At 41.6% G+C, this 20846-nt stretch overlaps 1 pseudogene across 1 annotated transcript in view; it reads right to left on the bottom strand.

Moving 5' to 3' along the window:
• LOC308353556 (ras and EF-hand domain-containing protein-like) overlaps positions 1 to 16090 on the bottom strand; it is a 71924-nt pseudogene extending 55834 nt beyond the window's left edge. Inside the window, exon 1 of the transcript in view lies at positions 15669 to 16090. The product of the transcript in view is annotated as a ras and EF-hand domain-containing protein-like (transcript). The remainder of the gene's footprint in view (positions 1 to 15668) is intronic.
• Between the last annotated feature and the right edge of the window lie 4756 nt (positions 16091 to 20846).

Below are 20846 nucleotides of genomic sequence, written 5' to 3'. Positions count from 1 at the left end.
GGGGCTAACGTAGTCATTCAAACATAAGTCAATTAGATCTAAAACTCAAGACAGTTTTCTACGAACAAAAGCAAACAGTATAAAGCACCAATGTCTGCATCATCCTACAGCAGCGTCCGGCATAAGAAAACTAACATTATGACCCCACCATCTGAGTGCAGGAAATTAAAACATCCATGCCACCTAAGGCATGGATGCTAGATCCTGGAAGTAAAATGTTAAGAAACAGACTGGGTTCCTTTCCCCCATTAGACCCACCATGAAAATTAAGTATAAGATATCCTGGCAGTATAGGCAGGGGACCATGACCAGCACTTGGGGGATAGCCTAAGGGATGAGTAGATGTCAATTAGGCAGCCAGTGGGAAAGGGGTGAGGGGGTGGTGGCCAATCCCGGGCACCAAAATCCACAGGCTGAAGGGGAAGGATTGCGGGGGGGCACGGGTAAGGCAGCCGCTCCTGTAACCAGAAGAAGCCGGTGGGGCTGGACAGCCAGCAGCAGGGGAGGCAGCAACAGCATCAGACGTGGACATGGGGTGAGAAGTCAGCAGGAGCCAGAAGGCACAGCAAAGACATGGGAGGACACAGTTATTGAGAGGGTGGGAGGCCACTGGAAGTGTCATACGGAAGCAATGACTTCATCAAGTCTGCATCTTAACTACTCCCATCTTCATAAACTTTTGGCTAAAGCAGAAAAATAAGCACATGATTTTGCAACAAGTCTGTGGGGGATAAAACTAAATCTAAGTCCAGTGTCACTGAATCCAGAAATGTACAACTTCAGAAGTTTTCATGAACTTCGACTTTTCTTTGTTACAGAATATGTAAAATTATAGACAATTAGAATCTGATCATACCAACAGATCACCTGAACAGAATAGAGAGCCCATAAAGAAACCTGCCTGAATACAGTTGACAGATATTTGACAAAGGAGCAAACGTAATACAGGAGCAAAGATAGTCTTTTCAACAAGTGGTGCTAGAACAACTGGGCTTCCTCTTGAAAAAGAACAAATATAGACACAAACATTAAATCATTCACCAAAATGAAGTCAAAATGGATCACAGACCTAAACATAAAATGCAAAACTATAAAACTTCTAGAATATAAGGAGAAAACCTAGATGACCACGGGTATGGTGACAAGTTCTTAGATACAACACCAAAAGCATAATCATGAGAAAAAGAATTGATAAGCTAGACTTCACTAAACTTAAAAACTGCTCTTTGAAAGACAATGGCAAGAAAATGAGAGGATAAGCCACAGACTGTAGGAAACATCTGTAAAAGACACAACTGTCATCTAAAATATACCCCCCCAAAATCCTTAAAACTCAACAATAACAAACAACCTGATTTAAAAAATGGGTCAAAGACCTTAATGAATACTTCACCAAAGAAGATATACAGATGACAAGCACATGAAAAAATGCTCCACATTATATGGCATCAGGGAAATGAAAATTAAAACAATGAGATAGCACCACATACCTATTATAATGGCCAAATTCCAGAACATGACAACATCAAATGCTGGTGAGGATGTGGAGCAACAGGAACTCTCCTTCATTGCTGTCGGGAATGCAAAATGGTAGTCACTTGGGAGGACACCGTGACAATTTCTTAAGAGACCAAACTCGCTCATAACCACACAGTCTAGCAATCAGTGCTTCTTGGTGTTTATCCAAAGGAGTTGAAAACTTATGTCAGCACAAAAACTTGTATATGAACAGGTACAGCCACTTCGGTCATAACTGCCAAAACTGGGCAGCAACCAAGATGTTCTTCAGTGGGGTGAGTGGGTAAAGTATGGTACATCCAGATGAGGAAATATTAACCAACACCTGAAAAATGAGCCACCAAGCCATGAGAAGATATAGAGGAACTTTAAATGCATATTACTATGCAAAGGAAACCAATCTGAAAAGATTACATACTACATAATTCCAACTCTATGACATTCTGGAAAATGCAAAACTTGGGGACAGTAAGAGACCAGAGGTTACCAGGGATTGGAGGGGAAGGGATAGGACGAATAGGTGAAACACAGAGGATTTTTAGGGCAATGAAAATACTCTGTAAGATAATATGATAATGGGTATGTATCACTGTACCTTTGCCTAAACCCATATAATGTACATGAGTGAACCCTAACGTAAAATAAGGAATTTGGATGGTTATAATGTGTAAATGTAGGTTTATCAATTGTAACAAATATATGATTCTGATACAGGTTTGCTGATGAAGGGGGAGGCTGTGAAGGTGTGGGGGCAGAGGGGATATGGGAAATCTCTGTACCTTCCTCTTAATTCTTCTACAAACCTAAAACCACTCTAAAAAAATAAATCTTTTTTTTTAATCTGACCGTTATTTCTCTTTTGTGGTAAGAAAAAGGGGTATATTCCTACTCAGGTGACACCAGCTGATCTTTCTAGATGCCCTGAGCCAACCATATGGTCATTTGTCAGTAAGTGGAAAGGCTTATCCTTTTACTCCCACACAAGTTAGATAAAAGTTACTGACTTCAAAACATACTTTTATTACATAGTACACATACTTTCAGAACAAATCCCAACTAACTGGAAAATAAATGCCAACAACTAAATCTAGCTCTGCGCCTAGAACAGGCGGCAGTAGCTCTCTTTGTGAAGTTCATGTCTTTCCCTCCAGACACGGTGTGCTGTGTGTGCCTCTCTGCCCACCATCAGCCTGACGCCAGCCGCCTCTAACTTGAAGTGATTCTGGCCTGTGGTCTCACAAAAGCTCTCGCTTGTCATTAACTCAGTCACAAAGTGATTATCTGATTCCCCTTCTAGAGAAAACAATGGTCTCTTCAGCTTGGTTCCACCATCCCACAGAGAGACAAGCCAGTCCAGCGGCCCGGGCCTTCCTTGGCTCTGCTTTGCTGCTGCTCAGAAGATGGTCCAGCCCAGGTGTTCAACCACCAGTGCCGCACCCAGGCCCCCTGCCCAAATACATCTCCCACAGGTAAAATTCTTTCGGGATTCCCATGGCCTTGAGACGTATTGTACTTCCCGAAGTACTTAGATGGGTAGCATTCCTGCCAAGATTTTAAAATGGAAACTCCCTGGGAGATGATTCAAAGTCTAGAAACGTTTCAAATTGCAAATTGCTTCCTATTTGAAATCACTGACATTTAGTTACTGGGGGTTCGCCAATGGAGGGAGGAAGACAGAAACAGCAAGCGGCACGGTGCTGAAGGTTTGGGGAGGGCACGTTGCGCACCGCTGAGGGCTGCTTCAGTCATGAGTGAATAATGCCTGGGGGAAGTGTAATGGCCTGGCTAGACCAAATGCTTCCTCCTCATATCCTGGCTTTGTGAACCAGGGCAAAACACTTAGCCTCCTGCGCTTCATACAGTTTCCTCAGACATAAAGTGAGGAAAGTGATGGAAGCTTCCACATAACGTAATTCACCCAGACCGAAACAAACACAATCCAGGCACATTGTAGGGAACTGATAAATGTTGGCCATCATCACGATCTGTCAATGCTCTTGACTCCTCTGCCCTAATGAGTTAGAAAGAAGTAGGTATTTATCTCCTGTGTATCTCTGGGTTGTGTTTTGGGGAAAGAGCCAAAAGGGAGAAAGCAGCATGGTGTGGAAACTTCATGGACAGAAATGTTGTCTTATGGGAGCCAGTGCAGGGAAAACTGAGAAATGAAAATTGGGTCATGGCTGAGGTCAGTGCTCAAAGCTCACAGTCCAAGGGTATGATAGCATGATTTATAAGACATATATATTTGGTCATTCAGATGACCCAAAATGCATTTCTTAGACATATTTTGTCTTCATCCACAATTCCTAAAAACTTTCAAAGCCATAAGGGTGAAACGGGACTCTCTTTATTAATGAAGGTGATTTTTAGACACCCCCCCCCCAAAGAGGTGGATAGTTGCCAGGAGGACCAACCGTGTGATTAAAGGTTAAAACTTTCAGTCTCCTACTCCATACCCTGACCTTCAGGGAGAGAAGAGAGGCTGGAGGTTGAATCAGCCAATGGCCAACAACTTAGCTTATCATGACTACATAATGAACCCTCCATATAAAACCCAGGAGAATATCTTTTTGGTCCTTTTGGGAGAGCTTCCATAGTTGGGAAACCAGAACACTTCATGTGCTGCTGAGCCAGGCCCCAGACTCCACGAGGACAGAAACTCCTCTGGTCAGGACCTCATTCTGTGTATCTCTTCATATGGCTATTGGTCCATACTCGGTCTTACCCTTTAATAAAGTGGCAAATGTAAGTAGACGTCTCCCTGAGTGCTGTGAGCCTCGCTAGTGAATTAACTGAACTTAAGGAGGAGATTACTGGAACCTCCCATCAGTCAGAAGCACACATAACCGCCTGGGGCTTGTGACTGGTGTCTGAACTGGGGGATGGGGCAGTGGAATCTGATGCTATCTCCAAGTAGACAGTGTCAGAATTGAGCTAAATTCTCGAACACATTGCTGGTGTCCAAAGACTGCTTTTTTTGGGGGGATGGGGGGTCATACCCACACATGGGAATTGGGTCCAAGTACTCCAAAAGAAGGGGTCAGTAAAAGTTTTCGGTAAAGCACCAGTCAGAAAATATTTACAATTTCTGTTGCAAATACTCAACACTGCCACTGTAGCATGAAAACAAACACAGACAACACACAAATGAATAAGCTTAACTGTGCTCCAATCAAACATTATTTACACAAACAGGCCGAGGGCCCAACGGGCCCTCCTTGGATCCCTGTTATAGTTTGTTAACATAAGGAAGGCCCTGAGCACAGTAATGAGGATGGGGCAGTGCAGGCCTAGCCTTCTACATACAAGGAAACAAGGCTTTGGTCACATCCTGCCCCTACGTGCACATCAATTTATATTTATTTATGGACACCACACTGTCAGTGTGCTCTGTATGTGTACACACACATGGGAGAATAGGTACCTCTTTACTTAAGAGTACTGACAATGCACATTCATTCTCCCGGTATTTCTCTTCTATCAGTTTACCTGGAGTCAAGTTTAATGTAGGCATAATCTAGTAATGTTAGGGCAAGTTGGTGTATTTACACAGAAAATTTCTGTTTTGGTAAGAAAGATAGGAGTTGGGAAGAAAATAAAGTGCCACTTCAGTTCCTGCACAAAATTTTTCTTTAGGTGACATCTGTCTCCTTCCTGGGTTTACCCAGGACAATCTTATACTGTTGTCCTATATTCTGTCCACTTTGACTTTAAAAAAAAAAAAAAGGAAAATTCTGGATAAATGTTCATGAAAAAGCTACATTTAGAGTACGTAGCTATTAACTGTTGTTGAACTCCTCACTAACTATGCATTAAAGTTATTAACAGCTGCATTACAATAAGCCAAGGGAAGCTGGTGGATTTGCACCTTTTACCTCCAGCTTTTACCCGGGAGTGTGTGACACACGCTTGCGGTGGCGAAACTTCTCATGAACAAGTGGCTAAATGGGAAGACAACCAGTGATAAACCCATCTCTCCTTTCCTGACCCTTTTCAGACACAGCATAACAAGGCTCTTCCTTTCAGGAGCCAGGAATAGAATATTCACTGATAAAACAAGTTAGACTTGGATAAGAGAAGCTGGAGACTGATAAGTCCGCAGGTCTCAGAGTGTGCGGGAGAAAGCCTGGGGACGGCTGCCCTGCTGGCCGCCTGGGTGACCAGTCCATTGTGCTACTCTTTGCCAGGCGGCTGTTTGGCCAAATCAGCGGGAACTAAGGAAATCAGAGGCACAGGGTACAGAAAACAGAAGTCGGAGGGTCCTCCCACACAGCAATAAGAAGTATCTGGAATGCTCCTGCTACTGGAATTTAACCAGGTTAGTACAACTAGTTATTTTGTTGAATGGTAATGCTTTACTATTTTGCAATAAACTCTTCTGGCAACCATGACAAGGAACAACAAAGGTGCACGCTAAATAAAAAAGTTAAGAACCAAATTTCCTCTCTACAAGAATGATGGTGATAAACGTGTAACTTGCTCAAAATGTTTGTCAGCGGTCACTGCTGAGGGGAGCCCGAGGACACATGACACCTGAATGGAATGTGGTATCCTGGACAGGATGCTAGAGTGCAAAAAGGACATTAGGGGGAAAACTGAGGAAATATTAATAAACTATGGACTTAAATTAATACTAAAGTACCAATATCAGTTCACTGATTGTGACAAGTGTACAGCACCAATACAAGATGTTAATCATGGGGGAAAGTGGGTACACGTAATAGGGGAACTCTGTGATGTCTTCACAGTTTTTCTGTAAATCTAAAAATATTCCAAACAAAATAATTTTTTTTTAAGTTTATCAACATTTAGCCTCCACCATGGTGGACCAGAATGATACCATTAACCACCAAAACCAGAAGACAACAAATTTCCTGAAAAAGCATCAGCATCTGTCTTTTAGGAAAACTGTTCAGGGTCTACGAGGTCACTCATGCAGCTGCAGAATGAGAGCATATAAAGTAGGACCTTTCCCTTCAATCAAAAGACGATGCTTCTGTATTGGTTCTGTGCATTTTCACTTCCAAGTTTCCTTGTACAAATACACATGGTGAAGTGACAGGTGCTTACGTGCCTCCATTAGCCAAAAAAGAACTTTGCAGAGGTAAGTGAGGCCAGTTTGTTATCATTCTGATCAATGCCTCAAAAAGAAAATCAGTTGAGTTAATTCCAATAATGGTTTGATTTCGTTTTTTCCATCCACTTCATGGCGTCCCAGTAAAGCTTTTAGAAATTCATTCTGTGGAAGATAAAACTTCCGAACTTACTACAAATGTTACTATAAATTTCGTGAAATATAAAAGTAAAGCACTGTGGTTAAAAATTATCATAATTTTTACTAAATTAAGCCATTTGTGAAGTAGAAATACATGTGGAAATGGTGCTGGTGCATTTGATGGCATCCAGACAGGCTTTGATATTCTACCAACTGAAAGAGAAGCTGTTGCTATCAGAATTTCAAATATATTCACACATATAATTACAGCATCTAAACATTTTTGTCGAGATTACTTTTTCTCTGTGGCTTATCACATTCAGGTTTTGGAAACATTTGAACCTTTGAAGAACTACTTAGCAAATCGTCCTATGTTTGCTGTAAACCTGCCTCCTAAGTTGGCATTACATTTTGCTCAAAATCTGTTGGAAAACTTTTATCAAATTTATAAAAACTGTCTTCAGCTTTTGAAACTGTTAACAGATTGGAATTAATTGAAAAATACGCCTGAAAACAGGAAGGCACTGATGAACTAAACAGATGAGATTGAGAGCTCAAATGTTGCACAAATTCAATCCCAAAATTCCATAATTATGATTTGGAATATCTCAACTTCCTATTTTTATTTGATTACATTTATGCTCTGAATCAAAATGAAATGAAATTGAAAAGGCCTACGACTTTGAAGCATCTCAATATGGGAAAACATTCATAAGAGTCATAAATGGAAACAAACTTATCCTACAAGTCTTATCTTGCAAAACTTAAGAAAGAAATCTGTCAAAGTGTTTGTCAAAGAAAGCTCTGCAAAGGGAGGCAGAAAACACAGAGCTTGTGACCATCAAGGGAAGAAATATTCATTCACATACGTAAGAATCAACACTTCTCAATACCAAAACTAAGTTGAGAATATCCTCCATTTATAAGAATTTGCTCTAAGCTTGTTGCACAGTTTTCTCTATGATTGTATGTCAGCACTTGGACAGGGAATGTTTTCTCCATTAAAAACATGATGACCTGCAGAGAAGAGTCAATTGCTCAATGTCAATAATTTCAAATTTAATAATCAAAGTCTTCTAAAGAACATTACAAGCAATCTGATAGGGCAGAAAAAGCATAAAAGACCACAATGAAAAAAAAAAGACATATTCCTCAGGAAAGTACAAGATAAGAAACTGATTAAAGTACTTAAGTATTTTCTAAAAGTAACTGGTCCACTTACACAATTTTTTAAATCTTCAATAACTGGTCGCAACATTTTCTTTGCCTTAATGTATATAAAATGTGTATGCATTTTAGAAATAACTTTTTTTGATGTTTTTGATAGAACTATGTCAGAGGATCACACATAAAATAAAAACATAATTTGTCAGACAATAAAACAATATTCCAATAAGGTTACATAATTTTAAGTACATTAATTCCTCTCATTTAATTTGTAAGAAAATTCTGGTTTGGGGGATCAATTTTATAACCACTCTACTTCCTGTATCATTTCCTTCAACCTCCTCATATTCTAAGCACTCTTAGGTGCTCACTGTCCCCCAATAGTTTGCACAGTGCCCAACAAGTAATACATAAATTTTCAAAAAAGGAGACACTGTTCAGATCAAATATGTCATGGGAAACACCTTCACCCCCTCCTGGATGAATTACAGTTCAACACTGGCCTCTAATCAAAATCACAGCCTTTTGTAGTTCCTGTCCAGAAACCAAACCCTACACATCAGTCAAGGCTCTCCCCAAAGCTGCCTCCTCCATGAAGCCTGCCCTGACTGTTCCAACCAGAAGAAATCTTCCTCTTCAGATCTCCTGCCACACCAAATCTGAAGCTCTGTGTACTGAGTGTTCTGCGGATGCTTACCTTCCCAGTTACCTATCAGCCTCCATATCCCTTGCAGCACTAGAGATCTGACCCCACAGGATCCTGCATAAATGAAGGAGAACAGAGCCTGGAGAAGGAGGACTCAGTGGGAGCCTAACCAGAGAGGGTGGAGCTCTATGCTGGATCTGAGGCTGACCAAGGAAGGCTGTAGTGAGGACGGAGCAGACGAACTTTGTTGGTCAGGGTCGGGGACAAGACTAACTGTGGGAAATCTGACAGCCAAGCTGAGAGGGGCCAATCCCCTTCTGAACACTGAGAAAGCAGGGCATTCCAGAAAGCACATCTGAACTCTACCAGCCAGAGTGTTCACTGAGGTTGCTGAAATCGGAACTCCAGCTGAATGGTTGAACTAATGTTGTGAATCCTGAATATATTTCCTCAATAATAAAGAAGGATGCATTTGTAACAGAGGAATATGTATGTTTAAGTTTCTAAACATTATGATATACATGTGAATCCTCAAAGCACAAATTAAATTACAGGATTTTATGTAGGTCAACACAGATTTAAAATATTGTGTTATGCAGACAACGCACAAGCATCCTCTATAAAAGATAAGGATTTGCCTGTCTTTTTAAAAAATCTCCAAAAGACTTCTTAATATCATGAGTACCACTAAAGAGCACATTTTTCTCTACTAAAATTAGCCTATTCTGGGATATAAGTGCAACCTACCTCTTCACTCTGCAGCAAACCTATTTTTTTTGAATTTGTATATAATAGGTATTGAAAAAATCTACTACTAATTATTGATTGGTCGGCATTTAATGCTAAATTATTATAGATATCATGGAAAGATAACTGTTTGGTGCCTAAGCTATAGTCACATTTTCTTCAACAGCTGAATCTTGACCTTACGCTGGAGTATGGATGATACTATTGTAGATCATACCAGCCTGCTCTGGCCTTCTTAAAAACCTCTCTTGAGGGTTACAAGAGTTTGCTCTGAAAGATCATGTAATTAAACGAGAGAGTTTTTCCACGCATCCTCGAACTAACTTAAATTAAAACTATTTGTACACATGGTAGTGTTTGTTGAGTTCCTGCACAAAAAGTGTATCAAAGAACTTTTTAATCTACTTTTTTTAAAGAATCATTGATTTTTACCTATCTCCCTTCCTACCTAACCGTCAAACATAAAGATAAATCGATAATGGCTTTCCAGTCTCTATTTTACGCAGTGCTGGATCAAAAAGACCAAACTAAAGTCAAATTAGCTATAGAGATTTCCTTACAAATTTTCTAGAACGCTTGAAAGTAAAATGTTGTTGACATCATTAATTTGACACTTCAACAGTTAAGACCTTCTGAGAGATCTCTGGTCTCCATTCGGTGGCACCTGGGGCATATTTTCCACAAGGGAGAAACTTCCCGAGCTACACTTTATTGCTTATCAACTGTCCACTTCATTGCTTCCCCAGCACCCAGCAGGAAAGTTTAATTACTTTTTCATTTGATTTTCTCAACAACCGAAGCGTGATTTTCTGGAATGTAATTTAAAAAAAGAAGGTAGCCATGGGATCCAGCCCAGCATTGGGCTCTCTGCTCAGCAGGGAGCCTGCTTCCTCCTCATTCTCTGCCTGCCTCTCTGCCTACTTGTGATCTCTGTCTGTCAAATAAATAAACAAAATCTTTTAAAAAAAGAAAAAAAGAAGGTAGCCAGAAATCCTATTAAAACCTGACTTCCTCACTTTATACCAGGAACAGTTGCCCTGAAAACTAATCCACTTTTGAGTTCCCAGAGCTGCAGCCCACTAAAAGAGCCAACTACCTTCAGATATGCAAACACTATCTCCTGAAGGAATCTGACCTCAACACCTCCTGAGAGCTGAGAAAAGGAAAACTGGTCTCTTAATTGAGTCATCAACTTAACTCACCCCTTCATCATATTAAAAAAAAGAAAAAGAAAAAAAAAGGAATTTCAATGCACTGTGCATTTACATTTATCTCAGTTTATATTTTTCATCCCAAGCCTTTATTCCCCCTTAGTTTGCCGTTCTGGTTCCCTGTGGCATGAACTGACCTCCGCACTCATCTGTGTGGATAACATCCCCTCTGGGCAGTGCAACTGGTCCAAAACCCAGAGACAAAATGGAAAGAAATGTTGAATGGCTGCTTTCAATCCAAATACTAAAGAAGGAGCTGTAAGAGGGTTATTATAATAATTCATTTGAGTGGACAAGGAGAACCCACAAAGCTGTAGTATCTGTTTACTTCCATGAATAGTTTTTGTAGCATTTCCTTAAGACTCATAAAAAAAGCATTACAAATAATTTCATTGACCATCTGTTGGGCTGGGGGCCAATGAGACAGGTGCAAGCTCACAACCTTGCCAGACTCCCGTGGGTTCATCCAAGCATAAGCCCATGCCCACTCTTGGCTAGACACCTCCTTCTCACATGTATTCATAATAATATAATTGAATGTTCGTGCTTATCTAAGTGGCATAATTTCTACAAAGATAATTTAGAACTATCATGTCTACTTTGAGGAACTTTCAAAATGAGCAGAGGGGAAAAGGGGCTAACACAGGAATAAAAATTATTAAGACTGAAAAAAAAAAAAAAGACAATGATTTCAAAATGGCAGCAGTACCCCAGCCACCTAAAATTCGGAGATCTGACACCAAGAAGAATCGAAAAGAAGGCTGAAAAGCAAGAAAGAATGAAAAGCAGCCTCTGAGACACCCCTGCTCATTATAGGAATAACCTGTAGGTACAGGAATAACCCTGTAGGGGTTTGAAAACACTATTCTAAAATATGGGATCATGTGCTTTGTGTATCTTTGGCAGACAAGGTACCCAGGAAAGAAGAACTGACAATAATGAATAAAACTTAGCAGCCTTACAGAAAGAACAGAAAATGTATACAGGAACCCAAAAACCCAAGCTGAATAACCATCTTTGCAAACATGGGGTATCGCTATACTACAGCCCAAGATGAAAGCTTCACGATTATGACCGTGAGTTAGCAAGGGAATCTCAAAATTATTTTGAAATTATTAAAGGCAATGCATTGTATGTGTCCATACGTTTACCAAAAGACATGTGACAGGCTGCTCATTATAGGAGTAATAGCCACAATGCAGAAATTTCCCAAATGACCATTAGTAGTGAAACGGGTCAACTGTCGTATCTTCACACAGAGGGATACACTACAGCAATGGAAATGACAGATGTACAACTCCAAGCTCATGAACATATGGTTGGGGACAGGAGGGTAAATACACTGTTTGAGCCCCTCTGTGTAAGTAAAAACAGTAACAACAATAGGCAAAGGATAATGACTAACCTGGTGGTGAGGGCAACAGGGATTGGAAGGGAGCACTGAGGGCTTCTGCAGATGTGGTAAAATGTTCTGTTTCTTGATCTGGATGCTGATTATGGGAGTGTTCTGTCGGGGAAGATTCAGCAAGGTGTGTGCAGGTAAGCTCTGTGCACTGTGCTGTATGCCTATCTGTCTTTGAAGAATACATTCACAAAATACACCCATATCCTTGGTGAACTATCAGTTACTTATCTTCAGGGTAAATTCAGTCATGAATGCTTCACAACTCAGATTTCAGATAACCAGAGGCAACCCAAGGCAGAATTTTGGAGTACATGAAGTTCACCTTTGCTACCTTCTACGTCTTTAACATGCTCTTTCTGGATCTTTTCTATCTTTTCATACTGAACTCCCAACCCAACGTGGCCATGTCCCATACCGTCACTTCTCATTTCTCTGGCAGACTTAAATACATGCACAAATCACCAAGGATCTTGTTAAAATACAGGTCCTTCCACAGGTTTATGACGGGGCCTCGGAGTCTGCAGTTCTAGAACCACTACCAGGTGCTACCAATGCTGCAGTCTGAGGCCCTTGAACAGCAATGCCTGAGAAAAGATGGGATTTAAAAGCAGTGTCTGCTGATGAACTAAAAAAATGCCTCATTCTAAGAATATGAGTGTGGAACCACTGGCTTTCTTATGGCTGAATTTTAAGACCTCTATCTGGTGGAACACATCCGGGCTGCCCTAAGCCTCTCAAATTCCATCCTTGGTAGCAACTACCAACTCAGGAACCAAAACCAGTGGTTGGAAATGGTAAAGAAAGAATGTGTCCCTACTCTAAAGAATTTCCTACTGTTTCTCATTAAAACTTCAGCCTTTGGACTTCTTGGTATAATGTCTTTCCCACAGCATTTTCAGGAAGGAGGGTGGGGATGAGGGAGAAGGAAGAAAGAAGTGAGCAAGCAAGCAATGGTTTGCTCAGGCAAAGGCTGCAGTGTGCAATGCTGGCATAGCTTGCCACAGGGCAAAGGCTGCTTCAATCCAAAATGCCTCTTCTGTCAGCTGCTCAGTTCAGACTTAGAGATACTGAGGTAAAGAGTGGGACTGCAGGGTAAGGATGGAGGGGTAGAGATGAACTTGAAAAATAAGCCCATCTGGGGGTAGCTGCGTGGCTCAGGTGATAAAGTGTCTGAGTTTTAGTTTCAGCTCAGGTCAGGATCTCAGAATCTTGGGATTGAGCCCCACATCAGGCTCCCCACACAGCACAGAGTCTACTTCTCACCCTCACCTCCCTCTGTCCCTCCCCTCGATCGTGCATACACTCTCTCCCACTCTCTCTGAAATGGATGAATGAATCTTTTTAAAAAAGAAAGAAAAGAAAAATAAGCTCATTTCTCCAGGGCCCATCTCAGAGCCATAAATACATGGAGGGCAAGCCTTTTCTTGGCCGATAGAAAAATGATAGTAACTTTAAAGTTGCCACAGAAATGTGGTATGTTGTTTTGGAGTGTTTCAGCATTTGGAAGGAGGTACAAGAGATGTACAGGGATATTTCTAGATTCTGCTAAATAACTGAAAGGTTTTTGGTACATATTTTACACCCTAGAAGCATTTAAAAATGCTCTTTGATCTTTTCAAAACTGATTCCCAAGACACAAGTAATCTCAAAAACTTAGAATATCTGAAAAAGTTTCTTAGTGGCTGTGGTTCTTCTTACGTGTCGACCTGGTGAGGCTACTGTACTCAAGTATTCGTCATACATGTCTAGATATTGCTGTGAAGGTATTTTGTAAATCAGAGTAGCATTTAAATCAGTAGACTCTACGTAAAGTACATTACCCTCCATAATGTGGGCACGACTCACCCCATTAACTGAAGACAGTAAGATAAAGACTGACCTCCCCAAGGAAGAAGGCATTCTGCCAGCAGACTGCCATCACACTCCGGGGCCACACTGACTCTTCCCTGGTCTCCAGCCTCCTGGTCTACCCCCCTGCAGAGCTGGGACTCGCCTGCCTCCACAATCAATGAGCCAACTCCTTAAAAAATTTTTTTTCTCTCTCTGACACACACACACACACACACACACACACACACACACACACACACAGAGTCTTTATTGTTTCTGTTTCTCCAGGGAACCCTAAATAACACGGTGATTTGAATCACTGCACTTTGGTGCTAAGGACACACACAAAAATTTACCAGCTTCACAGCATATGCAAGCTAGCACTGCCTAAAAGAGTTAAAAAAGATTATTCAACTTACTCAGTTGAATAAATTGAATTCAATAAGAACTGAATTACTTTTCAGTTGCTGAGCAACAACTTTAAGTGTCATTCGGCGGAGTAGGTCACTTTTTAAGGCCCAAACGCTCAGCTAGATCATAATATTTTTAATTGTTGCCAGGGCTCATTAGGATTGTAACAACCTGTCTGAAAGATAAGCAGACTTTTGCGGACTGACAGATTTTCACTGGCCTGGAGACAGCTTATTCACTGTAATCTATTAGCAGCAAGGTGATGCATTATCCCTTTAGACCAGTACAAAGCCTCCAAATCGATACACACGGAATCAACCTCACTCAAGATCCTGGATTTGTGCCTTGCTCTAGCCCCTCATGAATCTGCACTCAAGACCAGGACTGCTCTGCCACAATTGTGTTCCACAACTGAGGTAGGAGGTGGGAGGAGGAGGAGGAGGTGGGACTCCCAAGCCAGCAGGTCCAAGCTGTGAATGGGTGAGCAAGACTACTGATCCTCCCAGGGCTATTTGGTTTTCTGAGTTTTATGTCTAAGATATGCAAGCTGCCTTTCATCCATAATCCAAACAGCAGGAATACATTTTACAGCATTAACATGTTTAGAGTGTCTGAGGAAGAAGTGAATATAGCAGTTCAAGACACACCATGACAGGAAGGAAAGCACAGAGGCAAATTACTCTTGAATAAAACCTAAGCATCTTTCCACGCCTGGCCCTGCAGGCATTTCCTTTCCCCCGAGAATTAAGTTAGTAACTTGATATCATTTCTGTCAGAGCCATAGAGAATTTATTATATAACTTTCTCATTTTATTCCATTGTATAAAACAGTTTTTCAGTTCAACAACATATGGAATCAAATCCCTGCTCTTTCATTAATCAGTCAAGTTCCTTAAAGTCTTACGGGCCTATATTTCTGGGTCTAAATTTCTCCAATTAGAAATGAGAAAATCCACATCCCGGGGTTGTTGCAAAAATTAAATGAACGAATTCTGTAAAATGCCTAATACATGGTAGGTATCAATGAGTAGGTAAGTCCAACAACACAAATGCCCAACATGTTTCGTCTTCTATGTTGTAGGAAAACAACAAATACAAGAACTACTACGTATCAGGGACGCCAGTTTGACAATCCGCAGCTCACAGCTCTGGGGTGCAGCCAGGGGCCCTTGCTAGAAGGTGCGATGAGATCTGGAGGGCGCTCCTAAACTCTGTCTGGGAACAAACTCTTGATGCTGCAGATTTCACTGCGGCCCCGGTAATTAATAAAGTGACTTTTGCAAGGCTCAGAAGTGAGCAGGCGAAACTTTCTCCCCAAACCCTGACTCTGAACGCACTCCCTTTCTTCAACTTTAGGGGGATCTCCCCTCAGAATAGTTGGACAGAGAAAAGCAACTCAGAATGAAGAGCTGAGTCGCGTTGGTCTGCTCACCCTGCGGGTTAAAAGGGAGACGCCAGCGCACAGGTGAGGGCAGGTAACACCATCCTCACCTCCCGCCCTCCAACCCACACAGGCACCTGGGGATGAATTTGGCCTGGTCTCCAAGTCGCGCCTGGAAGTCCTGCCAATGCTGGCCAGCGCTCGCCCGACCCCAGGGGGCTGCCAGCGCGTCCCCTTAGTCCTCGTCCTCTTGGCTGTCCTCGGGGTCGGGTCCCGCCTGAGCTGAGGCGGACGCGGTCTCCCGTGGAGCCCAGCCTCGGTGCCGCCCCCCGCGGCAGAACCCACGGAAGCCGCGCGCGAACTCCTGGAAGGTGATGGTGCCGTCGCGGTCAGCGTCTAGCCGCTGGAACACGGCCTCGGCGTCGGCCGGCCGCATGCGCAGCTCCGCGCATAGCGCGCCGAACTCCTCCCGCTCCAGGCGCCCCGAGCGGTTCGCCTCGCAGGCAGCGAAGAGCGAGTGCAGGTGGGCCAGCTCCTCCCGGTCCCCGTCCGCCTCCATCCCGCCCGGCGAGGGTAGCCCAGACGGCTCCGGGGCGCGACGGGGCGTGAGGCCCGCTGGGACAGCGGTGACAGGGGTTAGTCCGGGGCCACCTGCTGCCGCTGGGAGCCGCGTTGAGTAGGCCTCCTCAGGCTGGTTCGGCCGCTTGCAGGTATGTCCGCGCGCGGCGGGGCGCCTGCGCGGGCCGGAGGAGGGGCCTCCAACGCTGTCCCGCGCGCGGCCCTTTCCCGCCCGGGAGCGGGACTCCGCGTACAGCGCAGCAGCGGCCGCCCGAGATTGAGCTCCCCGCGGGGCGGCCCTCACACTTTCCGCTCGGGCCCCGCTCCGCCCAGCCAGGTAGGAGGGACGCCTGGCTCGGGCTCCCACGCCTCAGGGACAGGGAAGCCCGCTGTCCCTTCTGCGCCAGGCTCCAGCCGGCCAAGACGGGTTTGGGGCCTCTTGGACTTGGGATACCCGGCCCGAACCGGGGCTGCAGCGGTAGCGTTTGCCAAGGTCTTTGGAGTAAAACACTGGTTGCTCGGTTAAAGCCAAGAGCTAGCAGGAGTGTGCAAAGCTACCTGGACAAAAAGAGGAAAGGAAGAGAGGGGTAGGACTCCAAATTGGTTAACGCTATGCGTATTTCAGTCTCTTGTTATTCCGGAACATTGGTAAACGTCTGCATATACAAGCTTTCTTGCAAACTTATCTACGAGATTTACCAGAACACCCCATTTTCTGATTTTACTGGCTTTCCTTAATCCATGTCCTCCCAACATTAAGTTCCAACTGGTCAATACACATCAGAAATCACATAGATCTTCCTGATCCCCGCATCCGAATAATTTTTCTCGGTCCTTGTCTCCACAACCTGAGAAAGAATTAGTAATCAAAATCCTTTGGCAGGCAGCGACAGTTATAAACTAGGGTGATTTTTAAAAAATTTTTAGATAAATCTTAGGGAAATCTTATGTCCAAGTGCATGTTACCCTTTGATTTTAAACACTTATTTCAGCAGTGCTATTGTTTCTTTAATACTGACTGCTTAATGGGTACAAGATTTTAAAAATTCGATCATTTTGATCTTTCTTTTTTTCAATCTGACCCTGTTTGCAAGAGACCCTCCTCACTCTGTCATGTGACTTATGGGAATGTTCCCTCCAGTGATTCTAATAGCCTGTGAAAATGCATTTGGGTGATTTTTACTGTATTTACATTATACATTCCCTCCACGCTTTACACTGTCTTTTATGTACAGCCATTTTTTTTGTTATGACTCCGTATTTCCATTTTTATCTCATTCTGGATTTTCTTCATTGCTTATTACTGTGTTTTTTTTTATTATGATTAAAATAAAGTAGGGGATTTGACAGACATCCCTCCGGGCTGCTGTTCCTAAACATAAGACTAAGTGCTAACTATCTGAGGAACTGTTAATTCTTGAATAGTACAATAAACAGAGTCAATGCTCAGCATCTATCAAGCCATAAATACCACTGATAATTATCATCTATAAATTTAACTGGTAAATTATGAGAGGCATTCCATTAGAGGCCCTGATCTTAGCAGTCTAATTGCTAAGTGAATATAGTTCCATTCAAGTGGACAGCTAACACATCAAAATGAATTTTATCATTATTGCAATATAAATTGTTATTGAGTTTATGTGCCTTCCTGTTTATTCTAAAGATTGATTTTTCCGTATAAGCGAAGAAGTGGCTAGCTAAATGATGCCCTTAAAGCTTTAGAAATAGACTTGTTAAACTCAACCTTTCAAGTATTATTATCATTATACTGTTAGTAATTACTAAATATCTGTAGTTTTCAAAATAGATGAGTTAATATTTTTAACTGCTTAGACAGAAGTGCTTTCTTGAAGACTGCTCCTCCAACTTCATTCCTGAATTCACTTTGACCATTGCCCTCAGTTTCTAAATTCTTGTATTTTTTGACCTGCTTTGCCCTTTCACTGAGTCCCTTGACTGAAAAGTCATCAAGAAATACAGATCCTTGCAAATGTCTTGTGTACACATCTTTTCATTTCCCGTGACAATGATCTACTCCAAACCCACTCTAAGTGATCTACCACTGCATAACAACACAACAATCACTTAGTCATTTAAAACAACAACTATTTCATTTGTTCATGGTCATTAACTTGGGCAGGGTTGGGTAAGTAGTTTTTCTGCAGGCTTGCCTAAGATTATGTAGTCATGGTGGTTTCACTGTGGTTACATGGTGTTAGAAGGCCTCACTCATCTCTGGAAGTTGGTGTTGGTTGTTAGTTGGACCATATGTCTTCAAAAGGCTATCATGGGCTTTGTTACATGGGGACAATGTTCCAAGAGGCTAAGTCCCAACACACAAATGCATTTCAAGCCTCAGCTTATGTCATGGGTGCTGATATTCCATTGATCAAGGCAAGCCAACATGGCCAGCAAAGCCAACATGGCCGGCAAAGCCAACATGGCCAACAAGGCAAGCCAGCATACCTTCAATGTGGGAAGGGACTATACAAGATCACAGAGAGAAGGACTTGTACTTTATTAGGGGCCCTTATTGTAACAATGTATCAGACCATACTTAAAGTACTGGGAGTTCCTAGTGGGTTGCTTTCATATTTTAAGTGTTTTTTTTTATACATCATTAAGCCTATGGCAGAGATGATCAGGGGAAACAGAAGAGGAGGTAATGAAGCTTAAGTCTAATTCATTAGGCACAAGTACAAATTGACAACCATCTGAAATTGTCATGTAAATCAGTGAGAAAATAATTGATTTATAGAAAAGTAAGGAACCTCCAGTTTATCTAAAACATGCGATGCTTCTGCAAACCCATTCACGAGTTGCTGAGGAATGCTTCTGAGTATCTTCAGCAATATACTCAGGGGAAGGCCAAGGTTATGTAATCTGTCTCTCTAAGTTTTTCAAGAAGGAGGGAGAAGAAAGAAATAGGAAGCATTTCTTTTCTGTTCTAGCATCCAGAAACAGCTAGTGAGAAATTGGAGATAACAGAGCAACCTTTGAGAGCCAATGAATTGGTAGGTAAAGAGAGCTTGCCTTGTATTTATTAGCATGACTTTGAGAAAGATCAGCTTGCTCTGTGGCTACCCAAGGATTTTAAAAATCAGAGATAATCTTGTTAGAGTGTGTTTCTCAAAACAGTGAAAAGATACTATGTGATCAAATACACTTCTAAAACACAAATAAATTTGGAAAAGAATCCTATTCTGCCCCTTCTTGGATAAGATAAAGAAAGCGGTTTATACTTGCTTAAGCTAGAATTTCCTAAATGTATTTGACTATGAAAGTAGGGTTTTGGGTTTGGTTTGGTTTTTGTTTCAATTTCTGAGGGCTTTCCACCAAGTTAGTGATCTTGAGAACATTCTTTGGGAAACCAATGACCAGAGTAATGAGTCATGAGAAATTATTCCTTTGCCCCAATATCATAAATTGACCCAATTTCCTATAACTGGGAATGAGCACAACCCCCTAATCTCCTCTTCACTCAGTAAAATGGGAGAGGCTTTTAGTGGAAGCCTGTTGTAATCTACCCTATAGGATTTCCTTCAGGTACAACAGCCTTCCTCAGAGTCACTTAACACTCCAGTTACTCTGCCCCAGAAAGATCCAATGAGCCTGTTGAGATGGCACAAAATATCCAAGTAATGGCATACCACTGAGGGACCAATTAGGAGGTTCAGAAATTTCTCAAACATAGGCACCCCTGCAAGACCTTGAGTCTTACTGCGTCATGAATATCTGCCATGGCTTGCTGTTCCTAAGGAAGTTACAAGAAAATTTTGAAGATTTTACAAAAAAAGAATGTGTCCACAAATTTACATCATAGTAATTTACTTGCTCTTTAAGTAAACCTGGAAAAAAGAGAAAAGAATAATGTAACACTGATATACACAAAATTGCAAATATGAACATTTTGCCAGATTTTTTTTTATTTTTAGAAAATACAGCATTATGGATCCATCCAGATGAACTTCCTCTTTGATTGCGTATTGTTTCTCTAATCAGTATACAGCGTTGTTGTGTGTGTGTACGTGTTGGCAGTTTCAGACTTTGGGAAATCATGAATTATAGACAATTAGTACGGAATGTCTACCCTGCTCTGGTTTGTGAAATGGTGTTTATACTGTTTAGAACACTATAGAGTTGGTTTGATTGAAATTGAAAAAAGGATCCTCTCTCTATTGAATTACCTTTGTCAGAAATCAAATGACCATACATGTATGGGTCTTTTTCTGAACTTTTTATTCTGTCTTCTTGACTATCAAGCAATGATCACATTGCTTGATAGTAAGTCTCAAAATCAAGTAGGATAAGTTCTACAGCTTTGTTATTCTTTTTCCAAATTGTTTTGGATATTTCTTGGTCTTAGGTATTTCCATATAAATTTTAAGATCAGTTTTTCAATTTATACTTATATATCTGGCATTGAGATTGTGTTGAATCTTATAGATCAATATTAGGAGAATTGATATCTTAATATTAAGTCTGCCTATCAATAAACATGTTGTATCCCTCATTTATTTGTTTCCAGCATATAAAATTCAATTGATTTTGGAATTTTGACAAACTTGTATTCTGAGACTTTGCTCAACTCACTTATTAGTTTTAGTAGTGATCTGGTAGAATTCTTAGAATATTCTCCTTACACAGTCATGTCGTCTGTGGGAAGAAAAGGGTGGTTTTACTTCTTCATTTCCCATCTGAATGTGTTTTCTTTTTCTTGCTTTATTGCACTAGTTTGGACTTCTACTACAATG

The sequence above is a fragment of the Martes martes genome, assembly GCF_963455335.1.
Source record: "Martes martes genome assembly, chromosome: 12".
NCBI lineage: Eukaryota > Metazoa > Chordata > Mammalia > Carnivora > Mustelidae > Martes > Martes martes.
This window is presented reverse-complemented; position numbering and strand designations above follow the sequence as displayed.